The sequence below is a fragment of the Malus sylvestris genome, chromosome 7 (genome assembly GCF_916048215.2).
Source record: "Malus sylvestris chromosome 7, drMalSylv7.2, whole genome shotgun sequence".
Lineage (NCBI taxonomy): Eukaryota > Viridiplantae > Streptophyta > Magnoliopsida > Rosales > Rosaceae > Malus > Malus sylvestris.
The window spans coordinates 27,728,475-27,742,113 of record NC_062266.1 but is presented as its reverse complement, the minus strand read 5'-3'; the positions used below and the strand labels follow the sequence as shown (position 1 = coordinate 27,742,113).

The 13,639-nt window shown below is 41.7% G+C and overlaps 1 long non-coding RNA gene across 1 annotated transcript; it reads right to left on the bottom strand.

The window, feature by feature from the left end:
* Positions 1-11,915: 11,915 nt before the first annotated feature.
* On the bottom strand, positions 11,916-13,230 carry LOC126629673 (uncharacterized). The gene is made up of 2 exons (XR_007625827.1): positions 12,730-13,230; positions 11,916-12,373 (listed from the first exon to the last, which is right to left on the bottom strand). It is a non-coding gene; the product is annotated as an uncharacterized LOC126629673 (long non-coding RNA).
* Positions 13,231-13,639: the final 409 nt, after the last annotated feature.

The window sequence follows — 13,639 nt, the reverse complement described above, 5'->3', positions numbered from 1 at the left end:
TTATACTTTAGGAGTTTTAGCTGTTAAATTTTTGCAATTAAATCATTGACTACGGATTTAACACCTAAAAATCTTAATGCACAAAACACACAACGTGTTAGAAAAATTCTGTCAAACTCAAAGCCAGGTATTTAACTGTAGCTTCCCCTTCCCATTTTAACGAACGGTCCGATCCATGACGACATCATTACCACCACTGAAACGAAATAAACCAGGAACAAAGCCAGCTGTCAACTTCTGAATTGACGAAAATGCCCACGCACATGCATAGTAATCAGACTCCCTCACATGTTTAGAAGTGCAGTTTGAGAATCTGAATAGCAATATACATATATATATACAAACGATGAAGCCAGGAGAAGGTTCCGAGACTGCCCCTGTCCAGCCATACTAGATAAGTGGTCAAAGTAGTCCTCTACCGGTCAAACATCTAAAATATCTAGGGACAAATGGGTCATTTTACTTACAGAAGCATGGGAGGTAGAAGTGACAGGCTGATTGCACCATGCTTTGGTTGCACACAACTTTTTTTTTACCACATTTCGTACGACATTTAAATTGGAGTGCAAGAAAAATAGGGCATCTTTTGTGCATTCTGATATAGAAAGTGTACTGGTTATGTTAGTGTGTCGTCCTCTTATATCTAAATTCAAAATTTTGCTTGACGTTCGAGCTTGAGAGACTTTGTGTCTGCAAATTATAGTAGTTTACAATTTACCATCATATTGTAATATGAGAAAAAATTCAAAATTTCCTCTTACATTCCAGTTCAGAATCTTCTTTCCGTGGTTTAGAATTTCAATTATTTGTTTGATATCGTTTGGTATGTAGACGGGACGAGACAAAACAGAATGAGACGGGACATGATGAAACGAAGAGGGAGTAAAGATGCCCTTAGATGAAAACAAGGAGGAAGAAGGAGACGGAAAAGTTATAATTTGTGTTCCATGAATGTGGAACGAGTCGTTCCAAGAGATGAGGCGGAATGAAAATTCACCTAAAATTCATCTTGTGAAACAGCGCATTCCATCTGTTTTAGACACACCAAAATGTCTCATCCTATTCCGTTTCGTCTTGTCTCACGTACCAAACAGTACCCTTATAAACATGTAAATCAAGAGCAAAAAACAACCGAACGAAAAGAAAACAGAAGTGTGAAAATCACCGTCTTCCATGAGTTGTTGTACCCTGTCTATCTTCTCTCTCTCGCATGTTGGTCCATCTTCTACTGAGAATTTCCCATTTTTATATTGATCTCTAACATCCATGATTCACATTAACAATTAAGAAAATACAAATTCAAGGAAAAATTAATCCTACTTGTGTCAGCCTAGCTCACCAGATCCACAATTGCATCAGCTACAAAGCCTACAACACAGTTGAATTACCGAAAAAAAGAATCTCCCCCTCTCATTATGCTAAATAAAATATTTCAACCCTAACCCCATCACTTCAAACTCAAAATTCAAGATCAACTGATTAGCCCAAACCCAGAAAAAGCAAGAACTTTACCATAAATAGCAAGAAAATCAAAAGGAAAATAAGGGAAGACTAAGAAATTAGAATTAGACCTCAAAAGCTCTATTTTCATTGAAATATATCTCATCTTCTTTGCTTTCAGATTCAGAGGCCAAAAAAAAGAAAAAAAAATCTAAATTCTAATCAATAAAAGCAAAAACAGAGCAAAAATTTATGTACAAGTATAAATCTTTCTCCTCCTGCTCGTTCCTCAAGAAAAAAAGCTGACACTGAACTGGGTTTTCTGCAGCAAACAAAACCCAGAAAGATCTAACAAAAACACAGGCAAAAGCTTGCGACTTTCTCTCTCTAGACCTCCTCTTTCTCCCTCCTCTGCTTATGAATCGCTGTAATCGTGCCAGCAGATGAGCATGGTGACGCAGCGCCTCATGATGTAGAACCGAGCTCTCTGCTCCTTCACCAACCTCGCACACTTTCTGGAAAACGAGCACCGTCGATTCGACCGCGATGAATTCTTCATCAGATGAATAGAAGACGATGAGCGGCTCGATCTCGACGACCCTTCTTTCTTCGACAGCTTCCACTTCTCGTCGAAGTAAAAGGGAGGCGGATGGTGATGAGAAGAGCTTGCAGTAGCAGCACTGCCGCCAGCAGCAGGTACAGAAACAGAAGCCATTTCTCTATAAAGCTGGTATCTTTTGTGATTTTGATCACTTGGGTTTTTAGAGAAAGAGAGAAAAAGTATATCACAAGTGAAAAATCAGTGGGTTTTGTGAATAAATTTGGGAAGGAATGGTGAGTGAGATTCGTATTTATAAGGAGGTGGAGGAGAAAAAAATGAGGAGGTTGCAGACGAGTATGGCAGTGGGCATCACCTGGGGCCTTCTGTGCCTCGAGAGGTCCACCATAATTGATTTTCTTAATGCAAACTAGTATATGAGCACATACAAATTATGTGAAAAAAATTTAAATTTAAATTTAAATTTTTGTTTTTAAAATAGAAAGAGGTAGGAAAAGAGTGATAGGAAATGTGAGATTAGGAAGTTTTTATTTTTTTATTTTTTTAATTATAGATATGTTAGGATTATATACAGATGAGGTTTTTTTTTAAAAAAAGTAAAATTTGGTTGTGTGAAATTACATTTCTACCTCATATTTCTTATTTTTATTCTCTTTTAATTAGAGAGTTAAACTGTGTAATTTTATAAAATTTTAGTTGATAATAAATATTTTATTAATTAATAGAAATTATAAAATTGGGGAAAATGTTATTGCTAAAGTTACAATTTTGGGAAGTTTTTTTTTTGTTGCTTTTTAATAATATATTTTGGCTGTTTATTAGGAAGATAATGTTATTGTGATGTGGTGGGTTCCCAAAGCACACGTCATGGACTTGTTTAGGTCAGTGAAACAGAGGAGAGGAAGGGAACTTAAATGCGGCAAATCTCAGCTTGTCACAGTAAACTGTGAATTTCTAGGGTTTGGGGAAAATAAGATCTTTGTAGACAAAGCTAAAAACTTGGGCTAAAAATCAAATTACCTTCCTCAAAATTCCCCCCCCAAATCCAATCCAACCCATGGGAAAAATTCGGGCTAAATGCTGAACCAAGGCTAGATTCCTCTCAAAATTTAGTCTAGAAATCAGAATTTAAAATTTTCAATATTTATTAGAATTCAAATTTTTTTAGATTAAAATGTTCATAAAATTAATTTACGATAATCTACATATTTATTTTAAAAAAAATTAATTTAACAAAAAAAATAATCTAAGTTCATTCTTTAATAATTCCGGCTAAATATTTGGTTTTTAGCCTAACTATTGAAGATGGTCTTAGTGGATAAGATGTTAGTTTTTATCCATGAGTTTTGAATTTAAAACTCTTTCTTTTTAAAATTGTTAGAATAATATCGAACTCTCCTAATATAATAAATTAAAAAAAAAAAAAAACAATGTAGATCAAATAAGAGGCACACCTTTCCTAAAAGTTAAGTTATTTGGCAGAAAAGTGAATTTTTAGATGACGGTATTCAATTCGAATTTGCATGAAAGGAGATCAGCACATTTATTTGGCCAATTGATATAACACATCAAGAAAAATGGAGATTTTATTATAATAAATTTTGATGATAATTTGTAAATAATGCAGAAAATGTAAACAAAGAAACAAGATTCATGTGCATATGTATGGTTTGTGTCTACGCTTATGAATTCTTCTAATGTAGAAAATTATATAGTGTGAGACAACGAACCCTAAAAATTTGTGAATTTGACACCATTTATGTCATATTATGGGATCCACAAAAATCTGAGAGTCCCCAACATCTTTATTGCCAAAGACAGATGCATTTTTGGGTTCCTTTCACATACTAAATCCAAGATGCAAAACTTAATATGTCCGTACTTTGCATTTGAGTTCAATTCATTTATTTCTCTAATTTAAAATAAAGAACTTTAACGAAAAGCTTCCGATACAATTCACTTTAACAAAAAATCATATTTTTACATTAAAAAGTCAATTTCGGTACTATTTACTTTACCTTTTATTTTGTCTTTATCGTTAATAACACACCTCGACCTAAATCAGGGCATGCTGACCGTCACGTGAGAGTGACGTAACCATATGCATAGTATGGAAGCAAAAATTGATATAGAGAAATATGAGTAAATAAAAAAATCCAACTACTAGCAGTACTAATTACGATAAGGTGCAAGTGCGAGATACACCATCAGAGTATAAATAGCCTAAGTATAGTCTGACTGGACAAGTACTAATTATACAACACCCAAGGGTGATCCTACGTTTATGATGTTCTGTCAGAACCACCGTCGAAATCCCCGTGAGCCACCAAAGCACTTCTACCTAAAACCTGGAGGGGCGCAAAACAGAAAGTGTGAGTGGGCAAAAACAAAGCTTTTCAAAATCATTTCATTTCTCAAAAATTCTAACCCTCGCCGTAAAACCTGTATAGATTCCCATAAATATAATATATGCTATATAAAAATCATGCTCAGGATGAAAATCCATAGAAATATACCATGCCAAAGTATCTCAATGAAATGCCATACGTAATCCAACTAAAATATATCAATGCCAGATATCATATCAGTTGTGTTTGTACCATACTTGACCAATCCCGAAACTACCGAGCACCGGCCAACGCTATACTGTCAAGGACCCAGAAGAGTTCCCCTCCGACCAGGAGGCCAATCACTACTCGACACGTGTCAAGATTAGAAGCCAATCAGAGCGCAGCACGTGTCAACATCAAGAACCAATCATAACATGACACATGTCAATGTGACAAAGCTACAAGTTTTTCTATAAATAGGGGTCATTCCCCCACAATATTGCCTAATGCCATTTGTGTTAAATCATTCACAAGAACTCACTAAATTGAGAGCTTGATCCTTTGTACTTGTGTAAGCCCTTCATTACTAATAAGAACTCCTCTACTCCGTGGACGTAGCCAATCTGGGTGAACCACGTACATCCTGTGTTTGCTTCTCTGTCTCTGTTCATTTACGTACTTATCCTCACTAGTGACCGAAGCAACCAAGCGAAGGTCACAAAACCTGACACTTTCTGTTGTACCAAAGTCCTCGCTGATTTTGTGCATCAACATTTGGCGCCGTCTGTGGGAAACGACACTTATTCCTACTCTCTTCAGCTGTGTCAAGCTGGTTTCTATCATTCGTACACTTTCTTTTGATCAGGCATCCCTCTCCAACATGGGAAGCGAAGGAAGCCACAGCACACAGAATGACACCCCCCTTGCACATAGTGCGAAACAACGAAAGAAGGAAGGAAAACGAGTTCTTCTTCAAGCTAAAGTCGATGAGTTGGAAGCTCAGAACAACAAGATAGCAATGAGGAATGAGGTCCTCCAGGAGCAATATGAGAAGCTCTTCGAGACACTCCACGAAGCTAGGCAAGCTCAGACACGCGAGCTTGTTGCCCCCGTGGAAGTCAACCATCAACTGGGTGCCCTCCAACATGGAGGGTCACATGCATTCGACATAGATATCCCTGATAGGGAACAGATTACCCCTCGACTTGATAATCAACATGAGGCTTCTCTTAACCCAGTTGCTTCGACCCGAACCATGAGAAGTGGAGGGAGACACCTCTTTGCTGAAGGGGCAGAAGGATCGAAAGCCGTCTTTCGCGATTGTCGGGATTTCCTGAAGCAACGTCGAGAGAATTCCATCCATATAAGCTCAAAGATCAATGACCCAAGGATTTCTGAGAGACTCGGTCCCCTGCCACGGCCCGAGCCGGCCACCAATTTGGGGAAGGGGCAACAAGTCCTAGAGAGACATGAGGGTACAGGGGACTCAGAGGTGTTCCGACAGACATACCCTGGAAGCCAGTACAACGAGTCCAGGGAAAAATCACATGCCCTTGATCAAACCTTCCTAATTCCAAGAGGAGATGGAGATTTACGAAAGAAAGCTCCAGTGGCACATAACTCCGCTCAGGACCCCCTTGTCCTACAACTTATTGAGGAAGTAAACAAGTTGAAGGCTGAACGTCAGGCTGAAATACCTGACTGGAACCAACCCAGGCCTGGCCCTCTTACAAGGAGGATCCTCAACACCCCCCTTCAAGCAAAGACAAAGCAAAAGCTTGGCTTGCAACTTTATATTGGAAAAGAGGACCCGATTGAGCACCTTAACCTCTTTGAGTCCACCATGGCATACCGGATGCACACCGACGAAGAGCGATGTCTTCTCTTCCCCTCCACCCTCTCTGGCGGAGCTCTAAATTGGTATTGTCGTCTTACACCTGAGACGGTAGACTCATTTGAGGAATTGAGGAAACTATTTGTTTCCCAACACATTTTCCAAACCGATCGCTTGCACTCTGCAGATGACCTGTACACTATCCGCCAGAAGCCAGACGAGTCATTACGTATGTATGCTGGCCGCTTCAGCCATGAATACTCCCGGTGTGCCGAGGCAGACGACAAGACTGCCCTCAAAGCCTTCACGGCAGGCCTACGTGATTGTTTCTTTAAATACATGATCAATGCCAATACTTGGAAGACTTACTCTGAGGTGATGGCGCAGGCTTATAACCATGCCTCCGCCGAGGCAAAGACATATCAGGAGAAACCCCCTACAACCATCCTTTATCAACAAGTGGGAGGTGGAAGCCAGACTCACCTAAATGAGAAGACCTCGACTTTCCAAACAGCAGTGGCACCTCCCCATGCCTTGCATAATGCTTCGCCGAATCAACAGACATATCAATTTCAAGGCAAGAGGAAGGATTTCCATCCTCACCACTCTCATTTCAGTAAAAAGAGTAAGGGACACTATCCCGATAACCAAGGGTATCGCCACAATAACGCTCGCCCCCAGGCAGTCAATGCAGTGGGTCAAACCCGCGTCAAGATACCCCCTACCCCAAGGTATGAGACATACACGCCCTTGAATGCCACATGCGCGGCCATTTACCCCAGCATAGCTCACCTGATACCAAAGCCAAAGCCGAGGCACCCAGATTACACGCCCCCGAATAACGCGGGCATGTTTTGTTGCTACCATGAGCATAACGGCCATGATAGCGAGAAATGTATCATCCTCCGTGATCGTATTGAAGCTTTGGCACGAGAAGGAAAAATTGATCAATTCCTCCTTCACCCTCAAAGGGATAACCGTAACCAACGCCAGGTGAATGTCATATATTCCATAAGCGGCGGCACACCCATATCTGAATCTTCCAATAGGGCCATGAAAAACAGTGAACGAATTCTGAGGCCTGGTCACCAAGTGTTTCACGTGGAAGACATCAGGGGAGGGAAGTATCAAAAGCCTAACTGGGATCCGATATGTTTCTACCCTGAGGAAGAAAGAGGCATCATCTACCCTCATAACGACCCATTGATCGTGGAGGCTCACATAGCCAACTTTGATGTTCGACGAATCCTCGTAGACACAGGGGCTTCGATCAATATCATGTTTGCCGAAGCTTTCAGGGCACTCAGTGTAGCTGAACACTTGCTCGATCGCTCGATTTCTCCTCTGATAAGCTTCTCCGGTGATATCGTGCAACCCTTAGGGAGCATACATTTACCCTTTACTATTGGTACAGGCCCTTACACGGCTACCATTACCACTAACTTCCTAGTGGTTGACTGCCCAACGGCATACAATGTCATCTTTGGGCGCACAGGCATCAATGATCTCAAGGCTATGGTATCCACGCATATGCTGTTGATGAAATTTCCAACCCCCCATGGCAACGGCTACATCAGAGGAGATCAGCTTAGTGCACGATCATGTTACAACACTTCAGTTAAGCAACAACACTTGCCCGGACCCAAGGAAACCCTGTCTGTACATGACCAAGTCACAAAGACCAGCCTAGATGAAGCGAACTTGGATCTTCCTGATAGCAACAATCAACCTGATGATCCTCGAGATGACTCTTTCACCCAGCAAGCCCAACCTGCTGAAGAGTTGGAGAAGGTACCTATCTCAAGAGATTATCCAGATCGCATGGTGAAGATTGGCACCACATTGTCACCACCCCTTCGGTTAGCATTGATATCTTTTTTGAAAGAGAACACTGAAGTCTTCGCCTGGTCATACGAGGACATGCCAGGCATCTCTCCCGATGTCATCTGTCATCGTTTGAGTATTGACCCCAAGATCAAGCCGGTGAGACAGAAGCGAAGATCTTATGACGCTGAACGATACGAGGCAATGAAAGCAGAAGTTGAAAAACTCAAAGGCATAGGCTTTGTCCGCGAAGTCAATTACCCGACATGGGTAGCAAATGTGGTCCTTGTTAAGAAAAATCCGACCAAAGAAAGTCTTTTGCTTCAAAAGGTCTTGTGGAGAATGTGTGTTGACTACACCGACCTAAACAAAGGGTGTCCGAAAGATAGCTTCCCTCTTCCTCTTATTGACAGACTTATAGACTCTACGGCCGGGTGTGAACTCCTGAGCTTCATGGATGCTTACTCAGGATACAACCAAATCCTCATGAACCCTTCGGATCAAGAACACACAGCCTTCACTACCGACAGAGGACTATACTGCTACAAAGTCATGCCTTTCGGCCTAAAGAATGCAGGAGCGACTTATCAGAGACTAGTCAACTCAATGTTCGCCGAGCAGATTGGGAAGAGCATGGAAGTTTACGTTGATGATATGTTAGTCAAGAGCAAACATGCTGACCAACACATCACCAACCTATATGAAACTTTCACTATTTTGAAGAGGTATCGAATGAGGTTAAACCCCAACAAATGTGCCTTCGGCGTAGGCTCTGGCAAATTCTTAGGTTTCATGATTAGCCAACGAGGCATTGAAGCTAATCCCGAGAAGATCAAAGCAATCCTCGACATGAAGGAACCGGTAACTTCAAAGGACATCCAGAGCCTTACTGGCAAGGTGGCAGCCTTAACCAGGTTCATTTCTAAGGCCACAGACAAATGTGCTCCCTTTTTTAAAGCACTTAAGGGAAGTAGGAAGTACATTACATGGACTGATGAATGTGCCGAGGCATTCAAAAACCTCAAGGAGTACATGAGTAAAGCCCATCTACTCTCCAAGCCCGAGGTAGGAGACATTCTCATTATCTACCTATCGGTATCAGCTTCAGCCGTAAGTTCCGTTCTCATTCGAAAGGATGGGAATATTGAGCGACCTGTCTACTACGCTAGCAAAGCCTTACAAGATGCGGAGACACGGTACTCTAACATTGAGAAATTGGCTCTGGCATTGGTCATGTCTGCTCGAAAACTCCGCCCTTACTTCCAAGCGCACTCCATCATCGTGCTTACCAATTATCCTCTTCGACAGATACTCCAAAGTCCTGACACTTCAGGGCGAATGATCAAATGGGCAATAGCGTTGGGTGAGTTTGACATCTCCTACCAACCAAAGCCAGCTGAGAAGGGCCAAGCAGTAGCAGATTTCATCGCCGACTTCACATATCCTGTTGACATTGCTTCTACACCTGAAGCAGTAGCTTCATTACCATCGGAAGCTCAGAAAGTAGAATCAACGACCTCAGCATGGAGTCTGTATGTTGATGGCTCATCCAACCAACAGGGCTGTGGAGCGGGACTAGTCTTGACTACGCCCGACAAAGTAGCAATGGAGTATGCTCTTCGTTTCAAATTCAAGGCATCAAACAATGAGGCCGAGTATGAAGCCCTTCTAGCAGGATTACGTTTGGCCAAACACCTCGGGGTTAAACAAATTGATATTTTCAGTGACTCCCAATTAGTGGTCAACCAGGTTACCAACAACTTTGATGCTAAGGACAGCTCCATGGCAGCATATCTTGCGCAAACACAACTTTTGCTCAAGCACTTCCACTACCAGATCACCCAAGTTCCTCGAGCGGCAAACAGTCATGCAGACGCCCTGGCTCGCCTCGCCTCAGCTGTGGAAGACAAGATTGGAAGAAAAATTCATGTCGAACTGTTGGCAACACCAAGCACCATGGCCGCAGAAGTATGCAACTTACAACGGGGGGATAGTTGGATCACCCCGATCTATAATTTCCTTGCTCATGGCACCCTCCCAAATGATAAAGTCCAGGCTAAGCAAATTCGATACAAGTCTACCCGCTACCTGATCATCAATGATCAACTCTATAAGCGAGGTTTTAGCCTGCCATACTTAAGGTGTCTTACGCCTGCCGAGGCGGAAATCGTCCTTCGGGAAATACATGAGGGAGTCTGTGGAGATCATGCTGGATCTCGGTCCCTAGCACACAAGACTTTTCGCCAAGGATATTACTGGCCAACACTCCACCAGGATGCCATCAAAGTATCCCGCTCATGTGACAAATGTCAACGATATGCGGCTATTCCTCATTCCCCTCCAGAGCCTCTTACTCCTATGATCAGCCCTTGGCCCTTCGCCCAGTGGGGACTTGATTTGATCGGCCCAATGCCGGCAGGGAAGGGCAAAGTCTGTTACGCAGTCGTTGCAGTGGACTACTTCACAAAGTTGGCCGAAGTAGAACCCTTGGCAACCATTACTGAGGCAAAGATAGAAGACTTCGTGTGGAAGAACATCCTTTGTAGATTCGGCATTCCCAATGCGATAGTTACTGACAATGGGCGACAGTTTGACAACAAGAAGTTCAGGTTGTTCTGCTCTAAGTTCAACATCAACTTATGCTTTGCCTCTCCAGCTCATCCCCAGTCTAATGGACAAGTTGAGGCCATCAACAAAATAATCAAGCGCACTTTGAAAACCAGCTTGGACAAAGCTAAAGGCTGTTGGCCAGAATTTGTACCCCAAGTTCTTTGGTCATATCGCACTTCATATCGGACTTCAACAGGAGAAACTCCATTCTCACTTGCCTTTGGCACAGAGGCGGTTGTCCCTGTTGAGCTCGAGCAAGCAACATTCCGAGTCCAGAACTACATTCAAAGTGAAAATGACAAACAACTCACCCTCAACTTGGATTTAGTCGAGGAACACAGAAACCAAGCTCACTTGAGGAATGTCGCCTACAAGCAGCGCATCTCCAACTATTATGACTCTAGGGTCAAGCCTCGTTCTTTCAAAATAGGAGACTGGGTCTTAAAGAAAAGATTACTCTGCGACAGAGTCCCGAGTGAAGGCACACTTAGTCCAAACTGGGATGGACCGTATGAAGTCATTGGCATCAGTCGCCCTGGCTCTTACACACTTAGAAGCTCCGATGGCAAGACCCTTGGCCATCCATGGAACGCTGATCACTTGAAGTACTACTACAAATAGACTCACGATGTACAAGTGTTGAGCTATAGCCGTTCGGCATCCTATGTAATGAAGGCCATTTGGCAATGAATTCAATAAAGAGGTAATTTAGCCAACTCAGCTCTCACTCTTTTACATTCATAGCAAGCGATGCCGGAACCCTTCTCAATCAGAAAGCAATCTGTCTTCCACAGTCACTACAAAACAAGCAAATGAAGACCGTGTCAAGCGCCAAAAAAAAAAAAAAAAAAAAAAAACAACTTCATCCAAAAAGCTTCACCCGAAAAGCTTCACCTCCAAAGCTTCACCCACAAAGCTTCACCTAAAAAGCTTCACCCAAAAAGCTTCACCATCAAAGCTTCACCTAAAAAGCTTCACCCAAACAGCTTCACCTAAAAAGCTTCACCCAAAAAGCTTCACCATCAAAGCTTCACCTAAAAAAGCTTCACCCAAAAAGCTTCACCCGAAAAGCTTCACCTAAAAAGCTTCACCCAAAAAGCTTCACCCGAAAAGCTTCACCTAAAAAGCTTCACCCACAAAGCTTCACCTAAAAAGCTTCACCCAACAAGCTTCACCCGAAAAGCTTCACCTCCAAAGCTTCACTCACAAAGCTTCAACACCAAAGCTTCAACACCAAAGCTTCACCTACAAAGCTTCAACACAAAACCTTGCTCCAAATAAACAAATTTTGTTCACAAAACCCAAGATGCCCTTGAACTTGTACAAAAACACTTGGGTAAACATAAACATTTTTTGTTTTACACCCACAAGGGCCCAAAATTTTCCTTCTTATTTATTCACTTATATATGTTCCCAAACATATTATAATAGATCCAACAACAAGCCAAAGTCCCAAGTTTCATAATGGACAAAAGTACAAGCAATTCATCAATAATGAAGGTGCTACAAAAATTGGAATCTGCCCCAAAATAGAAATCCAACCCAAGAGACTTTTTCTCTCTCTCCCTCTTCCGCCTCCTTTCATCTATCAAATTTCTGCAACCTCTGCTCTTCTCCAATGGAGCTGAATTTTGGACACCCTATAGTTCTTGAGCATATGAACAACTTTCAAGAAGGAACCATTTCTGTTTGCGCGACGGAAATTAAAGTGTTGAAGCTCCAAACATGACAGTCGGATTCTTGTAGATTTCGAAGCTGCTGTGACGTTTCGAAGATCTGGAAATATTTAACCATTAGTTCATTCTGAATTTTTGATATGTTATGAAAGAGACGATGAGGAACAACTTCAATGAAGAAAGCATGCCGATCTGAACAATAGAAAATGGAGTTTCGAAGCTCACAACAAATCTGACGGGTTGACAGAAAAATAATAACCAGTCATTCATCATACCTGGATTTCTGGAGTTATACTGCTCCGAGGGATCTCCAATTTGGGTATGTTGTAGTTCACAAGCTGAGGAACAACTTCAATGAAGAAAGCATACCGATCTGAACAAGAGAAAATGGAGTTTCGAAGCTCACAACAAATCTGACGGGTTGACAGAAAAATAATAACCAGTCATTCATCATACCTGAGTTTCTTGAGTTATACAGCTCCGAGGGATCTCAAATTTGGATATGTTGTAGGTCACAAGCTGAGGAACAACTTCAATGAAGAAAGCATACCGATCTGAACAAGATAAAATGGAGTTTCGAAGCTCACAACAAATCTGACGGGTTGACAGAAAAATAATAACCAGTCATTCATCATACCTGAGTTTCTTGAGTTATACAGCTCTGAGGGATCTCAAATTTGGATATGTTGTAGTTCACAAGCTGAGGAGCAACTTCAATGAAGAAAGCATGCTGATATGAGCAAGAGAAAATAGAGTTTCAAAGCTCACAACAAATCTGACGGGTTGACAGACAAATGATAAACAGTCACTCATCATACCTGGATTTCTGGAGTTGTACTGCTCCGATGGCTCTCCAATTTGGATATGTTGTAGTTAAGGAATTAACGAACAACTTTCATGAAGACAACTTTGTGATTCGACCTACAGATGATGGTGTTATGTTGAAAAACAATTCCGGTTGTTAGGGGAAATGAAAAACAATTCCACCAAAGAAACATCATTATGATGTTTCATCATTATGGTGTTTTCATCATTATGATGCTTTCATCATTGTGATGCTTCCATCATTGTGATGCTTCCATTATGATGTTAATGCACCAACGGTTACACCTTCTGCAATTCCACTTATTCGGGCCTAGCAACCTTCATCAACAAAATCTATGAAGAAAAAGTCCGGGGCTACCACTTAGAAAACAAAAGAATGAAGTTTTGGTACTTACGACACGGACTATTAGCAAGACACCTCATTCGTCAACTCCCTCGACTAGAGACTTGGGGGACTCCCACCATATGCTACTACGCCTTGGTACTCAAAAGTTCGTGACTACTCAGTGACTTGGATTTTTCAAGTCTCCAACCGAGAAGT